This window comes from Falco biarmicus, chromosome 1 (assembly GCF_023638135.1).
Source record: "Falco biarmicus isolate bFalBia1 chromosome 1, bFalBia1.pri, whole genome shotgun sequence".
Taxonomy (NCBI): Eukaryota; Metazoa; Chordata; class Aves; order Falconiformes; family Falconidae; genus Falco; species Falco biarmicus.
Window position 1 is genome coordinate 102,807,981 of NC_079288.1, and position 24,801 is coordinate 102,832,781.

The 24,801-nt window shown below is 45.2% G+C and overlaps 1 protein-coding gene across 10 annotated transcripts in view; it reads right to left on the reverse strand.

Moving 5' to 3' along the window:
* The window catches only part of SLC4A4 (solute carrier family 4 member 4), a 237,630-nt gene that overhangs the window by 108,893 nt on the left and 103,936 nt on the right, over positions 1–24,801 (reverse strand). The window lies entirely within an intron of this gene.

The window sequence follows — 24,801 nt, forward strand, 5'->3', positions numbered from 1 at the left end:
CAAGTAGGAGGTCAGTCTGAGGATGGCTTGGACTGAACAGAATGTCTGCTTGTAATTAACAAAATGCACAGGGGTGATTTTTGCATAAGCACTGACCTTCCCAATGGTCAACCCCTTGGTCAGCCCCAAAGCAGGCAAGCCATGAGCGAACGGTGTGCTTTACAGGATCATGTCGTCTCCTTTGTTCTGCCCATGAGGAGGAAGATACAAGAAGGACTCATTTACTGACTTCATTGCTTACAGCATGTGCATGTGAGGTTAAGATGAAACCATGGGAGAAGAGAGAGAGAAGATGCAATTCCTTGTGCTTGCATGTAGAACATAACAGGGGACACTGGCATTTTTAAACACACTTCAGTCAAAATGGGTAAAATAAGGAATGCAAGGAGGATCCAAAGGGATGTTTCCCTGGGCCATCCTTAGACGACCAAAATTAAGCACCCACATCACCCAGTTTCTTGATTACAGCACACCCACACCACGTCTCAACACTATTGTGGCAAGAATAATTTTGTACCACCTGTGCTAAAAAAGAGACCCTGGACATCTAAGTATTCTCTGCTCTGAGTGCTGTCAGCCCAGATGCATCCAAAGAGACTGGAATGGTTCGAGAGGGAAAAAAAAAACCAAAAACCAAAAACAGCATGCCTCCTTGAGGCTTTGTTCCACCTGCACTTCTGTCTAACGGAAGAGTGCTTTGGATGTGACGTCATAACTTAGGAACCAACATTAATAACTTAATTACCGAGTTGGCCCTCCTTTGAGCAGAGGTTTGGATCAGGCGACCTCCATAGGTGCCTTCCAACCTAATTTATTCCATTCCATTAGTGAACTCCACATATAGCTGATGTCCACTCCAGTTATCACATCTACTGCCCAAACGTGAGCGCTTTGCCAGATTTTCAAAACAACTTTTAGTAATGAAGAGAGACTGGAAACCCCATGATGGTTTTAATGATCTGCTTGGCATCATGGTCTGGAAGCTGAGATCAGAAACTGAAGTAATAAAAGCCCAACTCTGTATATTAGAATCATTTGCAAAAAACACACAAACAACAACAAAAAAACCCCAACACATCCAACCTGAAAAAATTATGTGCTGTCTCCTCCATGCAAAGTGTTGCCATGGCTGCTTCTTACCAAGTGCCCCAACTCCAACTTCTTTGGCTTTCAGTGAGATGGAGCTATATTACTGACCACTCATCTTGTGGCAGCCCAAAACATTTCATTCAGGAGTCAACACCCAAATGACTCTGGATGCTGCACAGACATACTGAAGCTGGCTAAATGGAGGCACCAGAAGAAATCAAACCAAACTGACTTAAGGCTTGGGATTAAAACACATTAGAGAAAAGTTTCTTGCATGTACGTTCTCATTCAGAACAAGAGACCCTTATCAGCTACATCTTGACTGGAGTTACTACATACTTAACTCCACAAATGATTTTTGGTTGGTTTTTTTTTCAGGACCCCCTATGCTAAGTAACCCTTTGAAAACACCACAGGCTGCCCAGCACAACCAGTCTGACTCCACGTGCTGTCCCTCAAGACCACTTAGAGGAAAATTCCCAAACAACGGCAAAACAACGCTGCTTCCTCCACCTTGAGGGAACCAGCCTTGACCAACTCAACATGGAGTCAAACTCTTCCCTGTATTTCCTACGTTCTTCCTCAAGCACAAAAAAGCCGCCTCATCTGCAAAAGCACTGAGCACCCAGCCGCACAGTTGGCCCAAAGCAGTGTTGAGGACTTAAAAAACAAAACAAGGGGGTGAAGGGGAAAAAAAAAAGAGACAAGAATCACCCAGGTATTGGTAATAATCTTTTAAACAACTTGGGAGGAAAAGGGCAAACCAGAAATGAGCAGTGTTTTCCAAAACATATTCCATCAAAACAGCATTTCCTCAGATGTAAATCGTTTTACAAGCACTGATCTCCTTAGAGTCGTTAAATGCTATCTTTATTTCTTTTTAATTGGTCCCACTGCAATTTAAATTGCTTTTCGAAAGTATAGTAGAACTATATAAACATGATGTGTTGAAATACTGAACTGCTAAAATACGGGAATTAAACTTAAAAACTCTTGTGGTTTTACTGTTGCTCACATTTTATTACCCAGAAATAAGGAATGTACTACTTGGTTTTTTTTAAAAAAAAAACACTGTCTTATTAAGAAAGTCTTAGTGTGTGGCAAGTTTCTGCAAATGATTAATTATTATAACTCAGCAAGGGGGGGGTGCTGCTTTCCTTCTGACCCCAGGAACACGCACATGCTCGGGGTGGGTTTAAAAACAGCAAGATGGAAATGTCACCCTTCCTGAGCCCGTATGCTGTTCTGCTCCCGGCACTCTGGCCATTCGTTCCCGCTTCCCCACCGGGATCAGCGGTCTGTGCTTGGACCGCTCTGTTGTACCAACGCAGTTTAGCACCCGGCCACGAAACCAGTTAGATGGCCACAACGGCAAGGGCAGGCGCTGCTGTCAGGAAGGTAGGCAGGAGTCAAGGTGTGATAGGAACCATAGAACCACAGCACCGTTTGGGTTGGAAAAGGCCTTTGAGCCCAGCGAGCCCACCGCTGACCATGGCCCCAAGCGCCGCATCTGTGTGTGTGTTAAACCCCCCCGGGGGGTGACGCCGCCCCCTCCCTGCTTAGGATGGAGCCTCCTCAGGAGATGTGGCCCCGACAGGAGCGTGAAGCCGGAGTTACACCACGCAGCCAAAGCACACCATGTGGTCAGGCAACCTTGGGCTGCGCTGCCGAAAGTTCACAGCCTGGCAGCTGGGCAGGGCCCAGTTAATACCAATATTCAAAGGACCCTGTCGCGGTGCCAAGCATGCAGTTCATGTGACAAGGGTCGCTTTGTCTCGCATGCCCCTCCACCGCCCAGCACATGGGAAAATTCAGAAATTCCCTCATCGAGGAGAACAACTAAGCTGAGTAACTTGGAATTACGGGCTTTCAAGGTTAGATCGCTGCTGGAGCCAAGACATATTTCCAGTGCTTCTCAGGACTGAAAACAACCTTCTACTTTTAATGACTTGCCTTTTATCTTTAATAAGGGATTAGGAGTTATTTTTCCAGCTAATACCTTAAAATCCAGATAATCATAAAAGCAATCAGTAATACCCAATATATGTTAATTACTCATTTTCTTCTCGTCTCTCGTTGGCGTGCTGTCACTCATGTACATATAATTTGTCTATAATAATGCTGCAAATCAAAATCAACGAAAGCCTTCAGGTCCTTTGGGGAGTCACAGGTTTAGACTTGGAGGATTAGAAACAGATTACATCTGCGATGACAGTGAAGAAAACAACATTACGGCCAAAGACGTGCCGAACTATCCACCGGCCACTGACCCGGCCACCTCCCCGCAAGCTCACTCCCCACAGCAGTCACCCAAAGCACAACACCGCTGTGCGATAAGCTAATGAGGCACTGGACAAACTTTTCAGCTAATTGGCAATAAGGAGAGTCAAAGTCATGCTTGCCATGTTATTCCCGGTGAAACGCAAAATAATTGGAAGTTTTCTGTAACAGGCTACACTGGCCTTTGCAAAGGAAATCTACAGGAATAGCAGGTGTAGAAGCTTTATGGTCGAGATCAGGGGGTGGCAGAGGGAAAAGCTGAAGGCACTGGAGTAACGAGGATGAACAGCACATTGCTCAGAGAGGCAACGCCAACGACTGCAAAAGGTTTGAGCAGACAGGATGTCACTCAAAGAGAATGTCCAGCTACCTATACCCTCTTCTCACCATCAATACAGCAAAGTGCCACAAAACCGCATTCCGTAGAGTTCCCAAGGTGTGCTTCTCAAGCGCAGCACCGCTGACGAGTCATTTCAGGTGGCAAAAAAGATTTTGTAGAATTTCATTTTACAAAAACGGTGCTACCAGTAAGCTAAAATCTCTCAAAAAAATGTTTTTACCCATTTCCGCTGATGCCCCTAGCATACAGGAGATATTGCACCCACGTAAACAGTTTTCTCCCACAAACAAGGGCAATTCTTTGGCAGTAAGAACTGGTTCGGTTCAAGCAACAACACTGCCCAGACTGGACAAAGCTAAACCGCTCGGCAGCGGCCAGGGGCAGAGGAGAGGAGTCCATCAGACCGCACGCTGCGCTCTCCAGCACGACAGCTCCTCAGTCACCAGACTTGACCTGCAGGACTCTTGGATCATCTCTGTAGGAATGCCCACCTGCCCAAAAGTTTGTCTTTCCCCCGCCCCCCCCCCCCCCCCCCCCCCCCATTTCAGTCTTGAAGCCAAGTGTTTGAGAAATTCTCCCTTTTGTTAGAAATTACATCATTCCCCTTGAAAAAAAAACCTGCTTCCAGAGATAATAAAACTCAAGCTTTTAAATCAATCAAGGAACAGTGCAACTAGCTTATCTATCCACGGCTTGCTTGGCACGAAACAGCAGAGTTTCCGAAGTGGAAATCCTTACACTTTGTGACAAAGCAGACACCCAGAAACTCGGCATCTGCACCTCTGAGCCCAACTGCAGGAAAACAATACAAGACTGAAGGGGAAAACGTGCATTTCACAGAAACCTCTCTATCAGAAACCTCTCTATAGCACAAAATTAAGAGGCTAAGATCTTGGTGGGGAAAAAATATTTAACACAGCATAGAGAGTGTAATGAGGAAACAGCTTTCATTGCTCACAACAGTATCTCTGTCAGAAATCACAAGTGAAATCCTTTTCTTCCAGACTTTCACTTGCAGACCACAGGATTACAGACGAACCTAGACTGGAAGAAACCTCTGGAAACCCTCTGCTGCAACCTGGTGTTGAACGCAGGGTCTTCAACGAGGTGCCGAGACCCCCTCACACCGAATCTCAAACATTTCCAGGGAACTGTCCCACTTCTCGCTCCAACGTTTGCTCTCACAGGGAAGAATATTTTTCTTCTACCCAGACGAAATTTTTCCTGGAGCAGCTCATGCTCATTCCCTCTGGTCCCATCACTGTGCAACCTTCCGAGGATCTCTGTGTATCGGAGAGCCAATGGGCTTCACTTGCAGCTCTCCTGAGAGCATAACAACCGCACAGATGCAGCTAATTCAGGCTACGTTTCAGTACTGCCCTTTTCCGTCCATCCAAATCCTAATTCCACTTTATTGCTTGGTTCGTTACCACCTTCTTCACATCCCAGCGGTGTGCACGAGGATACAGTGATGTGGTGGTCCTATGTCCGGTGCAAGTGCTATTCAATCCCTGCTCTTTATGCTCAGGCTGGGGGCAAGAGACGTCGAGGCAAGTCCCTGCCACAGATCAGGACTTTGGATGCAGGCTGCAATCACTCCCAGGGAAGAACAAAACACTTGAGAGGCTTCAGCTACGAAATTCAAAGGTCTTTCTACTGCACATGTGCAAGCAGGATTTCACGAAGCTTACACTTTTGGCTAGCTTGGACAAATTTTCACTGGGGCAATGACTGGCAGAAATGGCGAACTGTTTTCATTTTGAGTGTCTGATGCAAAACACAGATGGGCTTTTGTTTCCCAGGATGAGGACCACTAGAATTTTTTTTCTCTTAGGTTCTCTGAAACCTTTTCTAGAATTTTGAACAGAAATGTAGCCCTGCTTTCCTCTCTCCTCCTCCTCCCCAGAAGAAACATGAGCTCAAGGTAGATATCTAAATGGAAAATTCAAGTGCTAGCCATTACCTTCTGGCAAAGACTCAAGCAAGGACCTTAGGTTCTCCGTTTTAACTGTCTACATGCTACCGCATGATAAGAAAAGAGTTAAGTCTCTGTTTTAATATTATGTGTAATGTATAGGGGGCTAAGACACAAGTAATCTACCACCCAAACGCTTCAAGTTTCAGACTGCCTTTGATATGACCTGGTAGTCCTGTTGAGCTTATCTTCAATGGCCCGACGAGTATCTGAGCACAAGATTTCCCTGTTGACAGAAGAGTACTGCACTAGGAATTCACAGTTCGTTGGATACCATCAATTTGGAGAATTTCCTGGATCTAACAGAATATACGATTTGAGCAGCAAAGGAAAAAAATGCAGCAGCAAGTCCCGATGTACCTCCTTGTAATGACATAGAGCCTTTATGTTCTGCCTTCTGTGCAGGAGTTTCCTTAGCTGCCTGAGTCCCGAATAGCTTAAAGCTGGCCGCTTTCATTCAGTTTGCTTTACAGTTCTAAATCCATGCGGCATGGAACTTGTGGGGAGGGAAACAGCAAACCACGCCTTTCAAAATTTTTTCCATATTGCCCTGAAATTTAATCTATGAAAATTGAAGCGTTCACTGAACTTAAGACAGAATTTTTGGAAAAGTCATCTGTAATGGCTTTAAAAAGTCAACGTGAGACTGCCAGCATCCACTTTTTCTACACTACAGCAGCAATAAAGCTTTATCAGAAATAAACGTTTAATAACAGACCTCTGACAACCTTTCCACCATACTTTTTCAGCACTGCAGCATCCCTAAGAGCATAGACCAGGTGAGACGCCTCACCAGTGACTGACACCGCAGTTAAAAACGCACCGGTACTGAGAGCATGCACCACCACCCTCCACAGGAAATGGGTTCTGATGTGCTGGGTTTGTGTTTTACGAGCCGGACTAATATCAGCACGTCCTCACATTGGGAGTATTAATGAAATACCCAGAACTAGTGCCTACACAACAAGTGCACACATTAAGCTCTGTGCTCCCCAGAAAGGGGTTGAATTAGCTTGTACATCAAAACCAGGCTCTGCCCATCGTATTCACGTACGTTTTCACGTTAACACATCGTTCAGTTGCAAGACCACAGGATTTAAAATCCCAGCCCTCCTGCAAGACACACACATCCCGTAGACCTGATTGCCCGATACCTCAAAACACCTCCCCCATAATCCCCGGAGCCAGCCCTTGCCTAACACCAGGAGTCATCTGGTTCTCAGCTCTTTAATAGAGACTGTTGCCTGCAGACAGTGGCGGCGGCCAGGGCAGCGCCCCAGGTCACATAACGCAGCGCGTGTTCCCTCTCTCTGGGGCACTATCGGGTGAGCTCCTGCCTCTGCCCAGCCAGCACGAGCCAGCAAAGCGCCGCGCCCTAGCAGCCCATGCGAGGGGTCAGCACCACTGCTTGTCCAGCAGGAAGAACCAAGCCATCGGCTGGGGCTGCAGGGAAAGCACAGAGACTCGCCACTGTTCTGCAGTAATTATGCTGGGTTTATATATATATATATATTTATATATATATATATATATATATACACACACATACGTGCAAGATGAAAGGGAGCAAACCCAGCTCCCATTCCCAAGCGCAGGTGCCTACCCCTCACACAAAACGCAATCACACCGTCAGCTCCTCCAAACCCCCATCACAGCCCTCCACACGGCATGGGTTTGTACAGGTGACAACTCCCCATGTTCCTTTTAACTTGACTAAACAGAACTTGCTTTTAAGCCAGAGCGGATCTGCATACAGGTAAATTTCTAAGCTCCAAGTGGCCTTACCAATTCATCTTATGCTTTAGCACAGTTACCCTCCCTTAGCTGCTCACACATCAGCTGCCTGCACTACAACTACACAGCTCCTATTTTCTTCAGGTCCCTACTCACGATGTTCACCGTTCCTTTCTCGTTTCCTTGGAGCTGACGCAACATTTGTTATCTGCAGCAGTGCACATCCTAAAGCGTAAGCCTCAGTGTATGCTTATAAGCCCTGCATTAAAAAAAAAAAAAAAAAAAGGCAAAATTTTTCAAATGTCTTTACATCATGGCCACTGAACGCATAAAGTAACATCAAACGGGGGGAGTGAAAAAAATGGAGACGCTGCTGAAGCTCTGGGGAAGGCCAGTCCGTTCTTTTGCTGGTTTGTGAGTAACACAGTTTTGGAAGGAAGCGGGCAATGGGAGAGGTAAACCAGCCGAGGTCACCCAGCGGGTTAGTGACAGGCAGCCAAAAATGCAACTTGGCTCACCCAAGTCCACTGCAGCGCCCTCCCCATTTGGTTATACGGCTGTTACAGAGCCATGGCATGCTGATCCTCTCCTCCTGCCTGGGATACGGTTTAGCACAGGGCCCAAAATTAATTCATCTCCTACTGAGTTCAGGACGAGCAAAAGCAGAATGTATGGGGTGAGAGAGAAGTTGCAACTATTTTTTTTAATTATTTTTTTTTTTGCTTGCTTGTCAGTGTCCTACAGATTGTTGGTAAAAGAGCAACTCGTTATTTATCTGTTTGAGTCCTTTTCTTGGAAGTTAATTATATTTTTAAGTGGAGCATGTGATTTTAAAGACAGGCATGAAAAACAGAGGTGGTTTTCGCAGCACTGAAAAGCTTGTTGGACTTCTGACCTTTCCCCCTTCCCTTTCAAAGAACTGCAGGAAACCCCTGGAGAATGCCAACTGTCTTTACACAGGATCTCCTCTTCCAAAGACATGCACAGCAGGTTATTCCTTTTCACATTACATTTGGCAACAGGGTAGGTGAGAAGAATTGCACCTTGGAAGGTGGACCTTGGAAGCAGCGGACCCTGACACAACAAGAATTCAACTCCAGCAAGTTGGAGAACTCTTTTCTTCTTGCATGGGATGCAGAAGAGGCATCACAAAGCAAAGCTTCTTGTCCCAGCACGGCGAGGGACACCCCGTCCTTTACAAGGGCTGCACATCCCAGCGCTGGGGACTCCTGACAAACCCAAGGGAAGAGGGGACCCCTGTAGCCACGCAGTGCTCCTGCTTTCCCTACTGAGCCCAGGCGTTCCTCCGCTGGCTTCCCAACCGCCACCCACCCGCTGGTTATCTGGGAAAGTCACTTGTGATGCACAGGACTCGAGCACCAAATCTTTACTTGTTCCAGATGGCGCTACAACATTTGTTCATGGTTTTGTCCAATCATTTGCTTTTAAAAACTTTCTTCAGTTTTTTAAAGAAACTTAAGAAACTGATTTAGAAATTGACAAATGAAATGAAGACCCGGACTGTACTGTAAGAACATGAAAACTAAGACGACAGCACTGAATAAAGAGCAGCAAGTACATGTTTGATTCCAAAGACTAGGGCAAGTCAAGTTGCTTAATCCAAGTGAGAATCACCAACTAATCATCTCAGCCGAGACTATGCAAATGTGCTAAAGGAGTTTTTGACAGCAGTATCTTCTGTAGTGCAGAAAGAATATTACTGTCAGTTTATTAAATTACTCAGCTTATTAAAGAAATTAAATGGGAGGCGACAGAACCGGAGAGGTTGTTTATTTCTTCTGAATTCTGAGCTAAAAAGAAGGGGTAGGAAGATGAGATCTAAGGAGAACAGGGAACTCAACTCGCTCTTTGGCTCAGCTCACACTTCCCTTGATTCCTAAAGTGATTTCCACTGAAGAAAAAAGCCCAACACCAAAACCCTCAAGCAGCTGCACCAATACAAACAAAGGCAGCCTTCCCCTTGTATATTTTTAACTGAATTTTAATTACCATCCACACAGAATTTGACAAAGACTATATAAAAAGGCAGGCCTCTCCATCTCCAACCAGACACCAGCACAAACACCTGTGCTTGGACATATTCTGGCAGCATCTGCACGCAAGCAGAGCTTGTGCGCTCCTAGGATGGTCCAAGCCAGGTTAAGCAACAGAGCTGAGGGAGCAATTTGGCTGAGCAGCCAGCAGGGATCTGCTTCAGGCTCTGCTGAGTCGCTCCCCAGACTTGACTGTGCAAGTTAACTACATCTCCAGTGACTATAATGGCAATTTATAAATGCCTATACTGTGTGCCGGCACACAAACAGAAATGCCTAAATTTAGGTGTTTGGTCTCTGCCTCTTGTAAATAAGAAAGGCAGGGGTTGCTACTTACTACGGCGCAGAAATTAAGATGCCGAAGACCTGGAGATTACGCTACCGAATTAAAGTGAGTATTTCTAAGTGTGACATGGCTACCAAAATGGAATGGCAGATTCGGTGTGAAAGAAATATTAATGGCAAATCAATCACAGTGAATCAACTTCTCTTTAGGAAATCAGGAAAATTACACAGCCAGATTAAAACCCATCACTTAAAGTTCCCTACTCGCTGATTCAAATCACTGATGCCACCAAGATTTTTTTATTTTTTTTAAAGGCAACACAGGCTCCCTGACAAACCTCCTCATACATTACTCCAGCTACTGACTTAAGTTCTCCAGAGTGAAATGCACATTCTCATGCCTCCAGGAAAAAAAAAACATTACCCAACCAACAACGGAAGACACCGTCTGCAAGCAAGCAGTGAAGGTGTGGAGTGGAAAGGAATTCCCTGAGAATGTGTCATATACATGCCAAGGCACATGGATGCACCTCACTTTGCAGTATTTTAACAGTTTTATTTGCCTATGCAAACAGACACACAGAGAGAAGGGATTTTTCTATTATTATTATTCATTTTAGAAAAAGCTTGGCTTAAAGCCTATTGAACGCTTGAAAAGAGACAGGGAAATTATGTTAAGAAATATGCAGCTGATTTGCAGGGAAATAAAATTCCCCATCTCCTCCTGCCCTCAAGTTCAAGGTATTTGCTTAATGCTGTATGTAAAACCAAGCTGCTGCATGGAGAGAGCAATCTCCTCATCTTCCCCATCCTCCATGACAAAGTGCTGGGCAAACCTAAGAGCACCATGGATACCTGTCGCTGAAATCCCCTCTGCAGGAGTCACCATGCCTCATGATGTCACTTAGGCTGAGAGACGTTCTGAAGAAGGAAAAGGAACTCGTTTGGGGGGCTTCATTTATGCCAGAGGGAACAAAGAACATCAGTTTGGTGCCAGAAGCAAACTGAAAGACCCTCACTACAGCTGTTACTGAAGCAGCAGCCGAGGCTATCTATCAACTTGAGAACTGTCCCTGCAAAGCGCCGCGCTCATCTGGCCAGAGGAAACATTGCCGAGCCTCCGCTGCCTTTGGGTTTTAAAAGAAGAGTTCAAAGAATTTGGAAACCTTGACTGATGCGGTTGCATATGTGAAGTTAAACTGAGGCAGCACATGTGCTCATACCTCAACATCAATCTGGGGTTTTTTCCTCCCTGAGTTTTTAGTAAATGGATTTTGTGCAGCAGCAGGCTCGGAAAAAATAACGAAAAGAAAGATAATAAAATAAACCTGCCAGCAATCTGCTGTGCATTAACTGCAGTACTTGGACTACACCTTTTCCACCCGTGGGCTGCCAACGTGAATGCTCCTCAGTATCCCAACCTCATCAAGCATCCTAAGGACAGCTCTGCCACATGGCAAAGTAACTTCAGAAGAAACGGGCAAGGACTATTGGCTACATGTTTCCATCAAATGCATTAAAGGACATGTGGGGGGGGATAAAAAAAAAAAAAAGTTAAAGCTGTTTTCCAGGTGTTTCTCAACTTTGTGGCGGTTGAAGCCACAGAGAAGCGGACAGCTTGTCCAGATACCCATTCCCTCAACCACAATCCATGTTCTTCTGCTTGATTTTGAGATGAAGTCAAATGTCTGCCAACAACATCACATCGAAGATAGGAATGGTTGAATTCACTTTCACTGCAGGTTCGCAGACAAAGGAGGACCTGGTCTAGATTAAAAAAAAAAAAAAAAAAAAAAAAGCATGTTTTCAAAACATGTTTGTTTTTTATCCCCCAAAGAGACAGGAAATTGTGAGCAATAAACCTCAAAGATTTCTTTCCTAAGATTCCTGCATTTGAAAGTTGTCCTCAAGTAGAGATTCCCATTTTAAGCACATACTTTGCATAACTGAAAGAAAATAGGTGACCTTGATAGGAAGCAAAATATTTTTTGCAAAACATTTACTCTTCCTGTTGCTATGTAAAATCTGTTTTCTTCCTCAATGAAGGACATCAAACCCACATTACTCGAAAAAAATGTCACACCGGATTTAGTTGGAGGAGGATGTTTTTACAACAAGTTAAGAGCTGACCTTATGTTTCTGAAGCTGTGGGCTTCCAAGAACAGAACATCTTCTCTCCTGCACCAAGTGCTGTCTCTGATACGTGGGCTTTTAACAGGCACTCCCCTTTCCAGTGTTGGGACAGAGAAAGGCGCCACTGCAGTTCGACCTGGACAAGCTCCAGTGAGCTCTCTACATATTGGAAGAGGGCAGTTCAGAATCACCAGCCCCATGCACAAGAGACCCTCCAGCTCACCACGTCAGCCACGGCCCACGGTACCATCCTAGCTCATCCCCGTCAGCTTAAGAATGAATTTGCCATTGACTGGATGAGCCATGTACCCTACAGCGACATCAAGTTCAGCAAGCAATGAACGTAGCTAGAGCTAACGGCTTCAATGGCCTGACAGAAACCCACGTGAAGCTGCTCTGGTATGAGCCAGAAAACCTATCTCACCTCCAGCCAGTGCCAAAGAACTCAGCCGGTACACTCTAGGAAATATTGCTCCCTTTTTTTCCTGCGTTGAATACTTCCCCCCACCAGAAGGGATAGCAGATATTAAAAAAAAAACAAAAAAACAACAAAACAACATCACCACCACAACAAAGGAAAAAAAGAAGAAAAAAAGAAAGCCCAGAATTGCACCCTGCAAAGGGCTGCCAAACAGAGAAAACAGATTAATAAAAAAATGCACACATACATCAGAGCAGCACAAAAATGAATTGTGAGCGTGCTGCCTGGAAAGTGTATACATAAAGCTGATTATTTTCTGTGTGCCTACAGCTAAATCTGCATGCAGGTCTTGGAAAACCTTGACTGTGCACGCCAGGTGGAACAGAGCACTGCTGGCCCCCACAAGTCATCGTAAATGTGGTCTGGTCTTCAGGGAAGTTGTGAAAAGAGGACTTGCCGTTCCAATTTCCTTGCTTTACACAGCACAGATACATCCTGGGTTTTAATGTTTTCTTTTAAGAAATAACACACCTAGTGCAAAACCTGAAGGGGGCAGATAACCCTCTTAGATAAGCAGATAAATAAGTACACATGCTGGCTTACTTCTAGGATATGTCCCAAGTTCAGGAATACTAGGGTTAGGATCTTGTCTCCAAGATACCATTTGTCAAAGTGTTGCTCACTCTCTGCTAAAACACGGCATCTCCCTTGCCAACAGGCAGGGCTTTGGATGCCCCTGCCAGAATTGCAGTCTGCTCTTTGTTCCTCCCACGGACTAAGCCAAGAGAGACCAGAAGTCCCTCTTGAGACCCTCAATAGGTGCACTATGACTCCGCTTTTTCTCTGAAGGCACACGCTGATGTCCACAGCAGCTGGATCACCTGCAGAATCCACCTTTAATGATGGAAAGAAAGGCAGGAGCTACTGGCACACTTTCTTGCACAAACCTCCCAGGAGGATGTTCTTTCACAGGTGTCACCACCTCCACATCAAGGCCATTTGATGGTGCACCAAAACCCACCTAACGCTGTCCTATACCCATCTGAAGGTCTCAAGCTCTCTTAAAACTTGTACCTAGGGCTGCTCCTCTTAAAACCTGAAGCTACGGTGGTAGAATGTCCAAATGATCAACCCCTGCCAGAAATGAGTCACTACCAGCAGCTGCTCCTACACATGCAGTGTCCAGATGAAAGCTGACCAGGCAAAAACTTTCTGCCTATCCATTCCTTACTGAGTTAAAATGCTTGCAGAAAAGCACAGCGTCACCACTACTTCCAAACCCTTCAGACAAGTACAGGCAGCAAGTGAAACCGCTTGCAATAAATACCATAAGTCTGACCCACGCAGACCCACAGTGAAAAAATATGTAGAACTACAGATGATCAGAGGCGAGTCCTGTGGCTACACGTGCTGCGATCTCAGGCTGCAACAGTTGCCATTTTTAAATGCACAAAACAGTTCGTAAATGTCATTCTCGCCAAAAAGGACCTATAAAAAAAATAAAATTCACTTGCCGTGAAAACCAGAAGGAGTTTTAAAGGCTTCTAAAAAGCTGCATTTGCTAGTAAGTATTTCACAAGGAAGACAACACAGGTCATTAAAATGCAACACCTGTTAGTGCTAGGGAAAAGCAAAACCACACTGATTTTAGTACCGGCCATTGAACCAAAAGAGAAAGCGGTGACAGTAAGTGCTAAGCCTTGAGTGAAGCCGCTGAGAGGTGACTCGATTTCTGCAGTCGCTCAGACTCTCACCACCACCACCACTGAGAACAGCAGTAACCCCAACCCCCAGGGCCTCCCCTCCAGACCTCATCTCCAGGTGAAACCTCAGAGCAAATCAAAATATTTCCAAAAATGTGCCAAAGACCAGCAGGCTTCAGCCAGAAAGGAAATCAACTTGTCTCCAAATGTCATAGTAACCCAGGAGTAAATACTTCTCCATTTAAAGAAAATGGGTGATAAGAAATACAAATGCCTTTTCGGGTCAGCCTCTGCCTCGCAATCCAAAAGTTTTTGTAAAATGATCATTACCGAGGGTTCAGAAATCAAGAGCCAAAGCAAGCACGTATCAAAATAAGCACGTATCAATGGAGCATTCACACGTTTGTTGGATGAAGTACTGCACGGTATTCCTGCCATCCATAAACCCACAATCCCTCCTCTCTCCCAGAAACCAACATTGTCTGTGATTCGTTACATGTGCGTCTTAACACAACTCCAGCTTTGGATAGTTCTTGCTACCTTCAAAGCCCTTCAATTTGATTAAAGTGGCCACATTCCCTTTTGACAACAGGAATGAACAGGCTCTTCCCCAAAGCATTACACCTTCCTTCTCTCTGCCATGCTCAATTTTGTGCCAAATTCCTTGGCAAAAAAGGCTATAAACATAGGAACTTTGATCAATAGGGTTTTAGCCATTAGAAGTATGCAATAATGGCTGCAGAATGACAAAGCAAATACCCTAGTATTTTTCCATTATTTTTTTAATTAAAAAAAAAAAAAAAAAACAACCAACAAAAACAACTACAAAATTACGTTGACAAATGACAAAACTATGAGAACTAGTCACAGGACAGCATTGAAAAAAGTCACAAACCTTAGATTAGCTGTAGATGTAAAGAAGTCACACTAATTATTCACCCAACCCCAAAATAACAGCAGTTGCACTTGAGGGATATCTACAGCCTTCCAAAGCATTCGGAATTGGCCAGGGGGAGAGAATTAAGTTGCCTAAGGGAAAGTCTGCTTCTGTGCAGAATGGCAGTTTTGGAAAAAATCTCAGAAATGGATCCACCAGACTATTTTTTACTGCAAACAACCTATATCCTCTTCTCCAGAAGGGCAAAGAAAACCCCCTTGGTTTGCTAACAGGTATTATATCCACTTTCAGAAAACAAAGGGAAAGAAAATACATCCACAGCTTCCCAAACCCTGCCAAGTTTCACTTATGAGCTTACAGCTCCAACTGTTGTGAAATACGGGATGTCCTGAAAGTCAACACTTTCCGTGGCCGGTACCAGCTGCAAGCTGTTAACAGCGTTCAAGTCCTTCGCAGGACTTGGCTTCTTGGTAAGGAATTAACAAGGATAAAGTTTGCTAAAATCTATTTTGTTCAAGTGACTGAAGAACATTACGCAAAAGCTGGATAAGGCGAGCTCCTTCATTAGAAACCTCACCCAGCCACTGTCTTTATCAGCTTCTCAATATTTAACCCTTCAGTGATGGAAGAAGCACCTTTCACTCCTTAACCATAGAATCATAGAACCATTTAAGTTGGAAAAGACCTTTAAGGTCATCGAGTCCGATCATTTATAAGCGTGAAAAATGCTTTATATTCTGCAGGCATAGATTTCAGACACAAATCCTCACGTTACGACTTTTCATGGGAAAAAAAAAAAGAGCGTATTTTGAGACAGGCAATGAAAACTAAACGCAAAGGAGATTTTTTTCTGGAGCAGCGTGGACACACCTGTCGGAGGCAGCTCTCGCCAGAAGGGACAGCAGGGTGGCAGTGGCCACCACCACCGGCTCTCGCTGGACATCTGTCATGGAAGATCGAGTCATTGCACGACCTCCCGGCAACAGGTGGGAAGAAGCCTGGCTCACTTGTGACTTGGGGAGAAGGTCAGCAGCTGCATCACCCCTTCCAAGGGGAACTCCAAGCTGCTCATCACCCTAACTTCGTCCAACTCCAGAAAGATCCCAGCCCACAGGGATCCGTCTGCTCTGTTTCCCCTTTTTTATACAATCTCTTTTTCACAACAACAGGGAGAAGCTATGAAAACAACTGTTAATTTAGAGACAGCTTACCTGGCATTAAGCAAAAACAATAGGGAAGATGAGAATGCCCCTGGGAAGTAATTCTGGGAGAAGCAAGCCCTTTTACATTACCCTACTTACGAGACCAGAGCGAGCTATATAGAGCACGCTGGCACCTTTCCGGAGAAGAGATAGCCCCACTCATCCTCCCGGGATCAGTTTACAGTAAACTCCAGTGAGGAGGGGCAAAGCTGATGGCACAGCCACGCTTCTGGAAACCCGCACAGCTCCAGGGTCACCCGGGGTGCTGGAGAGCAGGCAGGGAGCTAACAGCCAAACCCCATTTCCCCCGCTCGTGACAACGGGAATTTTTCTTTCGTTCTAAAACCCTATGGTCACCAGAAAGTGAGCTTAAAGGAAAGGTGAAAGGATAGCGAGAATCTATACCAGAAATAGTCACCTGGCAAAGCCGCGCTGCTTGCATCATCCCAGCACGGCAGAACAGCCGAAAGCACTCCCTGAAATCTAGCCTGCTCCCAGGTTTCCCCACGTAGGCAGAGCAGCTCCAGTTCAGCAAACTATTTATATCAGCAATCTGCACAGCACTTCAACAGATGCTTAGCTTTAAATATGGATTTAAATCTTCTTGAAAACAGCCAGGCTAAATATATGCTTTAGGTTAAATTTGTTCCTCGGTGCTGTCCTGAATCACAGCTTGCTCTCTGCCCGTGCTGCTCCTATAGGAGCTGACAGAAGACATGCTGGCGCCCTGTCCCTGTCCCACTAAAGTCCCTCTGATGGCTGTGGTGAAGCAGGACCAAACCCTCGGAGAAGGTGATGCTGAGATGGTAGCCCTCTTTCCATAACGGAAGGTCCAAGGATCACAAAATGCTCACATTTAACCCCAAACATGGTTTTGTCTGCAGTTGGAAACGTCTTATTTATTGCCAAAGCATTAAAGGAACCCACAAGACAAAGAGCAATCTCATTTTGGAGGCAAACAATTAATTAAAAAATACTGCCTGTTTTACGTATACACGCATACATATTTTAAGTAGATCAGGTAAAAGAACTGGAAGTCTTCCCTTTTCAGCACTGAATAAAAGAAGTCACACTGACACAGCTGGAATGAAAACCAGATCCAGATCAGTAAAAAGACCATAGCAGCATTTACTCGTATAACGCCAAGGCATGCCGTTCATCCCCTGGATCTTTAGCAGTTACGCTGTTACCTCCCTCTCACACCCCTGCAAACAGGCTATCCACACGGGAGCTCAAAAAAGCTGCAAAACCCTCACGGCCAGGCCAGGGGAACATCACCCAAATGTCCCACTGACACGGGACATTTCAGTGGTTAGTCTGAATTAGGAGTTCAGCGCGTGAGCTTGAGACCTGAACTATACAGACAAAACTTAACTCTCAAACTCCCACGTGAACGATTTAAATCGGTGCTTTCTATGGTCACAGAGCTGTTTCTTCTGCCTCCAATTAGCAAATGTGATTCTACAAGCCGTAACAGCCATTTATCTGAAGCAGTCCATCCTCAAATAATCCCTGTTTCTTGAAGCAGACATGAAACAACTGTTCTGGATGGCACTACTCTTTCGCCACTAGGAATGTGGAGCATGTTTCAGCCCAGCTTTAATGCAAAGCCTAGACTAATCCCCCTAGAGAGCTTTAGCTAGACTTTGCCAAAGGAACAATTGCTGCCATTAAATCAGTTTATACTGTTTGGTGGTGAGCATTTTCTTTCTGCAGTGTGAGCTCTTATTCCCACGATGAAATGCATGCCGGAATGAAGTCACTTGACTAACATTTCTTTTTTCTATAGACTCATCCTTCTGAAGTTTCCCATCCTAGGCAATTTACATAGAAACAGGCTCGAACAAGAAAACCATGATATACAAAGTAGGCAGAACAAGTCCCACACAGATAAAGGGAAACCCAAATAAGAGCAAGTCCAACAAAACGGGGTCAGACATGTTCTCTAGGAATACCCAAAGCGCAAGGAAGAGTCCGTGCCCAGCAGAATATTCAAGTCAGCACCCTGCCTGCGAGCGAGCAGCAGGAAGCAGGCTTCCTCTTCTCTCTGGTGTCTGAGATGCCCCAGAAAGCTTTCAGAGGCCCCAGGACCACACGGCTGAAGCCACGCATCAAAATCCTCCCACATCCATGAAGCTCCTCCCCAGCCTCCAAGTCTCCATCGCCCTCACGGACTTGAAACCATGTAGTTCTGTGCAACTTGTACAAGCACATCTCCTGGGTGGGAGCAGATCTACCCCATCCACGTACCTGCCCCCCACATGGCTCCCAAAATGTTGTGGGTCTATCAGGTGCCATCTCCCAAGTCTATCCCTTCCACACAGCGGTGATGAGCCTGGCTCACCACCACCCACAGACCACAGCAGCCACGGAGCGTCCAACTCCGAAACATCCCCAGGGAATGGCGACCACCCTCTTACTGAGACACAACCTCCCATGCCACCTTCAGCCCTTTTAGGGTGAATTAAGGGGCACTGTCACTGCAAGGACACGTGCTACAGGGCTGCCTGTCCGGAGCTCTTCAAACTCATCTTTATTTCAGACAGGGAATTCACGGAGTCTCAGCACCCTCTGCTCCCGCACAGCTCGTGGAGACTCACTCATCTGGGCCACAGACCACAGCAAAACCTTAATTTTGCTTTTCCCAGCCTAAGCCACACCTTCCTCTGCCCACATTTGGTGCAGGACGCTTGTTAAGTGTCTTGATATCTAAACCTTCTGTTTCCAGTGCAGCTTTTCTGACCTCTCTGCACAAAAAGCCAAGCACACAGTGTCACTGCCTGCAGCGAACTCTCTCCAACTGCACTTTCCTGTGACTGGTGTCACAGTTATTTAGTGTGTGTCCTTCTTTTCTCCCGACTGATAGAATCACAGAATCTTTTAGGTTGGAAAAAACCTTTAAGATCATCAAGCCCAACCACTAACCAGCTCCGCCAACCCTATCACTAACCCATGTCCCTGAGCACCGCATCTGCACGTTTTTTTAAAAACCTCCTGACTGTAAACATTTGAAATTATTTTCTGTATTATGTACGTAAAGTTATTTATTATCTGTATCACCTGTCCCCCCTGTCAGACCATATTTGCCCAGCTCCCCCAGGGCCAGGCATTCCGAGACATGCTTCTATATCGTGATGGGTGGCTCTCCGAGGCTGAACGTTCAGCTGACTCATGGTGGAGCCCGGCTCTTCCCTTTTGTATGCAAACAGGTTTTGACACCTAGGCTTTCTGCTTCGCTTCAACCTTCCAGCATCCTTCCACTCAGCACTGCTTTTAAATCAGGAAAACTGTTTGGTCCCAAGGAAGCAAAAGCGCAGACTTAGCAGCTGCAGCCCTTCTGCTGCTGATCCCAGGCTCCCCTCACAGAAGCGCAAGTACAAAATAAGGACACACACTTCACCCAGCAATGAAGAAAAATAAAATAAAAATAAAAATGCTCCCATGTAGCCTCAACACAGAGGAGCCAAGTTATTAATCAGAGCCTGAAATCCAAGCCTAATAAGTCGCATCGTTATGAAACTGCTCTTGGAGCGTGAACACAACAGAGAGTAACTGCTGGAGGTCTCCACAGATCAGGATGCTCAAAATATCTCTCCTTTCATGCAGAGCCGTGCAATTCACAGGGTATTATATACCCATAGCTCAGAGCTAAATCAAACACCCCTCCTCAGCTGGATGAACTCAGTTCCCATTACTATATTTAAATATCAAGGTCTCCAGTTGGAAGCAGGACTTGAACACAAGCCCAGTACCACATTCAGGTTGAGACTAGTCCATTCATATGTTTCTTTACAAACAGAAGGAAAGGCTCTGCTGATTTATGCATACTTTTATTTCCATTGAACTGCTGAGCTCTACATGACTCTTGCAGTGAGTATACAAACCATAAGGCAAAATGCACCTTTTTATAGCCATAAATCTGGTGATACAAGTACAAACACATCTATAAAGAATCGCTTACATTTCAGTTAACATCTGCTTTCCTCTTCAGCTTTCGGATGACCAAGCTCTTTCCCTACACGTAATTTTGATGTGTATCGTTATTTTAAAGTTCACTCAGTGGGTATGAAATCAGCAAATAAATCCAAACACAGACTCTCTCCCCTGCTTGAACAGATGTTGGACCAGGATTCAAAGCTGAGCAGAATAGCCCACAGCTCTCAAAGCTTTCATTTCAGATATTACACAGATTTATTTTAATGAATATACCATTTTTCCGGGAAATGGTTGACACGAACAAAAAGAAAAGGAAATAATTTGCAATGACTGATGTACCAGGGCTAAGGACTTCTCCACCCTATCTTGTTTATTCTTCAGGTTTATGACATGGAAATTTCAGCCTTGTTCAATTTCCATTTCCTTTGGTGGTGGTTCTTTGGCTTCCAGTCCTTCGGGTCACAGGTGAAATAGTTTGGTTTTGGCTTATCAGAAAGTCAAAGAGATAAAAGAGTCAGAAGAGATAAAAGAAAGGCAGCTCCTGCCTCTCGGTAAGTTGTTGTTTCTTCAAGGCACGAACACACATTCACAAGACGGCATCTGCTCCAGCACAACAGAAACTTCAAAGCAAGTTCAACATCCCTAAAATAACCCTGGCAGGAAGAGAAACCCAGGAGTGGGTCCTTGGACAAGACCCACAGCTGCAGAAGACTCAGCCTGAATAGAAGCCTTTCCTCAAAAGCATTTCCAAGGCTGTAATGAAGCTTGGTTTCCGTGAATGATGACAGAAACATATTTATTTTAGGGTTCACGTTTATGCAAGCTAGAGCTCCAGCAAAGCACACGCTGCAGCAATATTCTGTAGTACGGAGGCAGAAAGACCTCTGCTATCGGCAGGGTATTCTGCATATGGTTCATTTACTTGTTCTTTTTATTAACACTCCCATTTTGTCATACCAGCCTACTGGCATCCGAGTAAAGCAGCTTTTTGGCCTTGAGATCGCCCTCCACACGTTTCTTAATCATCTAATTCCCTAACAGCTTCCTTGTGCAATCAAAATTATCTGCGTGCCAGCCTGACCTGGAGGAGGAGGTACATGGGGGGGCGGGGGGGGGGGGTGCCAAGAGAAGAAGGGAAAGGGCCCAGAAGTGACTGGTATTAGGGAGAAGGGAGCAGCACCGCGGTTCTACAGACATCCCTACACCACTCACCACGATTTTGCTAAAACGTCTGTTGATCCTACTCATTAGACCAGCAGCATCTGCTGCCATCCAGAGAGCAGCCATCTGTGCGCTCCCTTCCCAAACCCGCGATACCAACTGGACGAGGTTAGTAGGTCACGGGCATAATTCTCTGCACCTCCTGGGATGAGAGAAGACTGCTCCAGGCTGGGGGACGTACTCGGGGAGCCCCTCTTTTTTACTCATCCCTACCCTCCGACACGTCCCCTGCCTGCTGACCTCAGCTGCAGCCTGCATTACAGTCCCTCCCGAAGCGGCTAAACTGCCTTCCTCCTACTGCAGAAGCAAGAAGGGATAGGCAAAGATCCGACAGCTCTGTTGATGGATAAGCAGATTTCAGAGCATGGAGAGAAAAACAAAAGGACACAGGCTTCAGGAATAACTAGACTAAGTATCAGTCTTTTAAATGGTCCCAATAGGAACAGTTCAACGTGATTTGCAAGAGCCAACAGAGAACACAAGAGAATCCAGATGTTGGTTATGTTTACCCTAGGGAATTTTGCATAGAGCCTAGACCAAGACCTCCCAAGAACAAATCAATGATTTTCAGTTGTCACACGGAACAAAACCTTTCCGGCTCACAGCTCTATTTGTGATGTTCCCTGTAGTGGCATCCACCGAGCCTGCCTTGTGCCTCCTTCCCTCTTCAGCTTCAGCACCTGCGGTCATTGGAACCCTCTCCTTTCCCCAAGGCTCTCTGGAAACCCAGCTAAGTGGAGAACTCACTCGCCTGGTCAACTCATACTCCAGCCAGTTACTCTACCACCTGGGGCAACATCGATGGAACAGTGACAGCAGAGAACACCTACTACAGAACATTCCCACCAAGTCAGTAAGGATGGCAGTGACGCTGCTTTTCCTCTCTGTTAGTACAGCACCAGCCACCCAACAGTGTTCAGCTCCATGCTACATATACCTACGAAATGAACGTACAGAAGCGACATGACGCTGCTGCCGCCCGTTAATCGCCAAGGCTGAGCCTCGTCTGAACAAAGCCATGCTATCTGGTAAAACATGAGTCAGAAAACCCACCGTCTGAAACATCATCTATAAAATGTAAGGGGAATGTCAAAACAGCTACCAGGCACGGTGGACCAGTCCAGCGTATGCGCTTTGAAGCACTTTGAACTCTTGTTTACATGTACACAGAGAGAACCCCCGAGCTTCAGGATGGCTTGTTCCCACACTGTCCAAGGGATTTGCATAGAGTTTAATCCAAAAAGGGCAGCTTTACAGTGCCAAACATCACCTACACAACTCAGCCCTTCTCAGCTATAGAAGTATCTTTGGCTTGGAATCAAAATGCTTCTAAATGAGATTTTTTTAATTTTTTTTTTCTCCCCCCCCCCCCCCCTGGTAAATTCCTTAGACTTTTCTGTCCCTTAGTAGTTTCACGTGAATGCAGGGAACAGAATTAGGCAAAGAATTAAGGTGGCTTAGGTAATTATAGTGGCACATGCTATCAGTTCAAGACAGAAGATTAGCACAGCAAGCTTCCAGTTAAAGGAGGTCTTCCCCTGTACTCTGAAAGCAACTGGCCTCATTTTTGCTTTGCCCATCTAAAAGCATGCTGCATCAAAGTGACAATGTATATGCCCCATAAAACCTTCCTAAGAGGCACTTTTTCTGGTACCTAAAAAAACCGAAGTAGTTTCAAGACAAAGTTGAAGAACCACTTTAAATCCACAGAGTAGACAGCTATACACCCTGTGGCTTTAAACCCATGCAAAGTTTATGTTTAATTATTTTCCTCGAGATCCAGCATGACTAATGGTGTCACCTTTGGCCAAGGGAGACTTCTAACAAAAAGTGCCTCATAAAGAGAAAAAAGCAGCAAAGACCGTTCTTAATCAAGAACAGCTTACTTGTAAAGCTGCAAGCAAACACGCAGGTTGATCAAGGCAGAAGCGACCAGTAAATGAAAACACTTTGTATCACTCATACCTACCACAAAATCCAGGTATGCTGAGAGTGATTCATCACTTCATTTTGCAGGTCATTTTCTCCATTCATCCCAGACCACATTTATCAAATGCACAACATTCAATTCTTCTGATTTTATCCCAAACTTCACAACAATTAATTCAGTATTAACCAGATGGGGTTTATCCTTTTAACTCCCCTCTCAAGGGGAAGTTAAAGCTATAGAAGAATCTTAACTTTCACTTAACCAAAAAATATTTATATCAGTTCTTCAAACGGTAGAGAAAACTTAGGAGTCTGGCAAGGAGTGTGAGAGCATCAGGGTGCTGAAAACAGAAGGCCAGCTGAAACAACGCTACATTGGTATTTATACTTCATATTCAAATTAATTTTATTATTTCAGGGTCATGGATTTTGATCACTTCAAGTTGATGATAACGTAAGTGGAACAGCTCAACAGCTCTACCATCGGTAATCCGTATTGGTGCTATTACTGCGGCAAGTTTCGTGCTTTGTCTTGTAACAATGAAAACAGTGGAGGCAGGGTTTTTTTTAAAAAAAAAAAGACCTGAAAAGATGATACTGTGTCTTTAAATGCACCACCCCTAGAAATAATCCTCATCAAAAGCATGTTATCATTTCTTAGGAGAAGAAAATGATCGCATTCATTCCCCACTTCTTCCACTGCCACAGCTGCCTGCTCCGTTCAGCCACATCCAGAAATCTCTGAAAGCAGAATTCAGATCAGAACAATTTTATCATGGGTGGAAAATTCTCTGCTGTATATTCAGGTTATTCCAGGTCCAGGTATTTGTGATGGCTTCACATGGGCCCATTAAAATGCTGATCTTTTTTATTATTTTTTTTAAAAACTCTTTTTCAAACTGGAACTGCTTCTCAGCACCAGTCTGACTGCATCACAACCAAAGGAACACTGAAATCCTAGAAATACAAGATGCTTCCTGAACCCAACATGACACACCCCTAAGTCACTTCAATAAACCTTTGGAAGCAGTTGAAGGCGACTAATGCAAACACCAAACGACTCCACCGCTGCCTGAAACACAATGTGCAAGCAAGAAAATAAGTAAAGCTCGAGTATGGAGCTCCAGTCTATGCGGCTGTATTTCTTTTGAGGAACCACACGCCATCGCAAAGATAGGGCTGGTTTTGTTCATGTGGCTAAACTGTCATGCCTTTCCTTAGGATGCTTTTACGGCACTTCAGAGGCTGGGAAATGCATGGAAAAACCCCTTAACCTGTGTCTATGAAGAGTGCCAGCCAGAGAGGGTAACGTGGGAAATGCTGTTATGTTGGGATGAGATTTACTTTCTCTCACATGGGATCCTTGACATAACTGTCCCTTTGAAGACTTTCAGCATCAGGCTTTCAGGACTTGCCAAAGACACACGGGGCAGCCAACGGAAGGGCAAAGCTCAGCCACCCTGTGCCGCATCCAAACAGGTACACACACGCATACCTCCTATGGGGACTCAATGATGCCCAAATTTATTCAGACCTCACGCGCACATAACTTATTCAGGGACAACTGCTCCTTTTCCCCAACCCTTACTCTCAAAAACAAC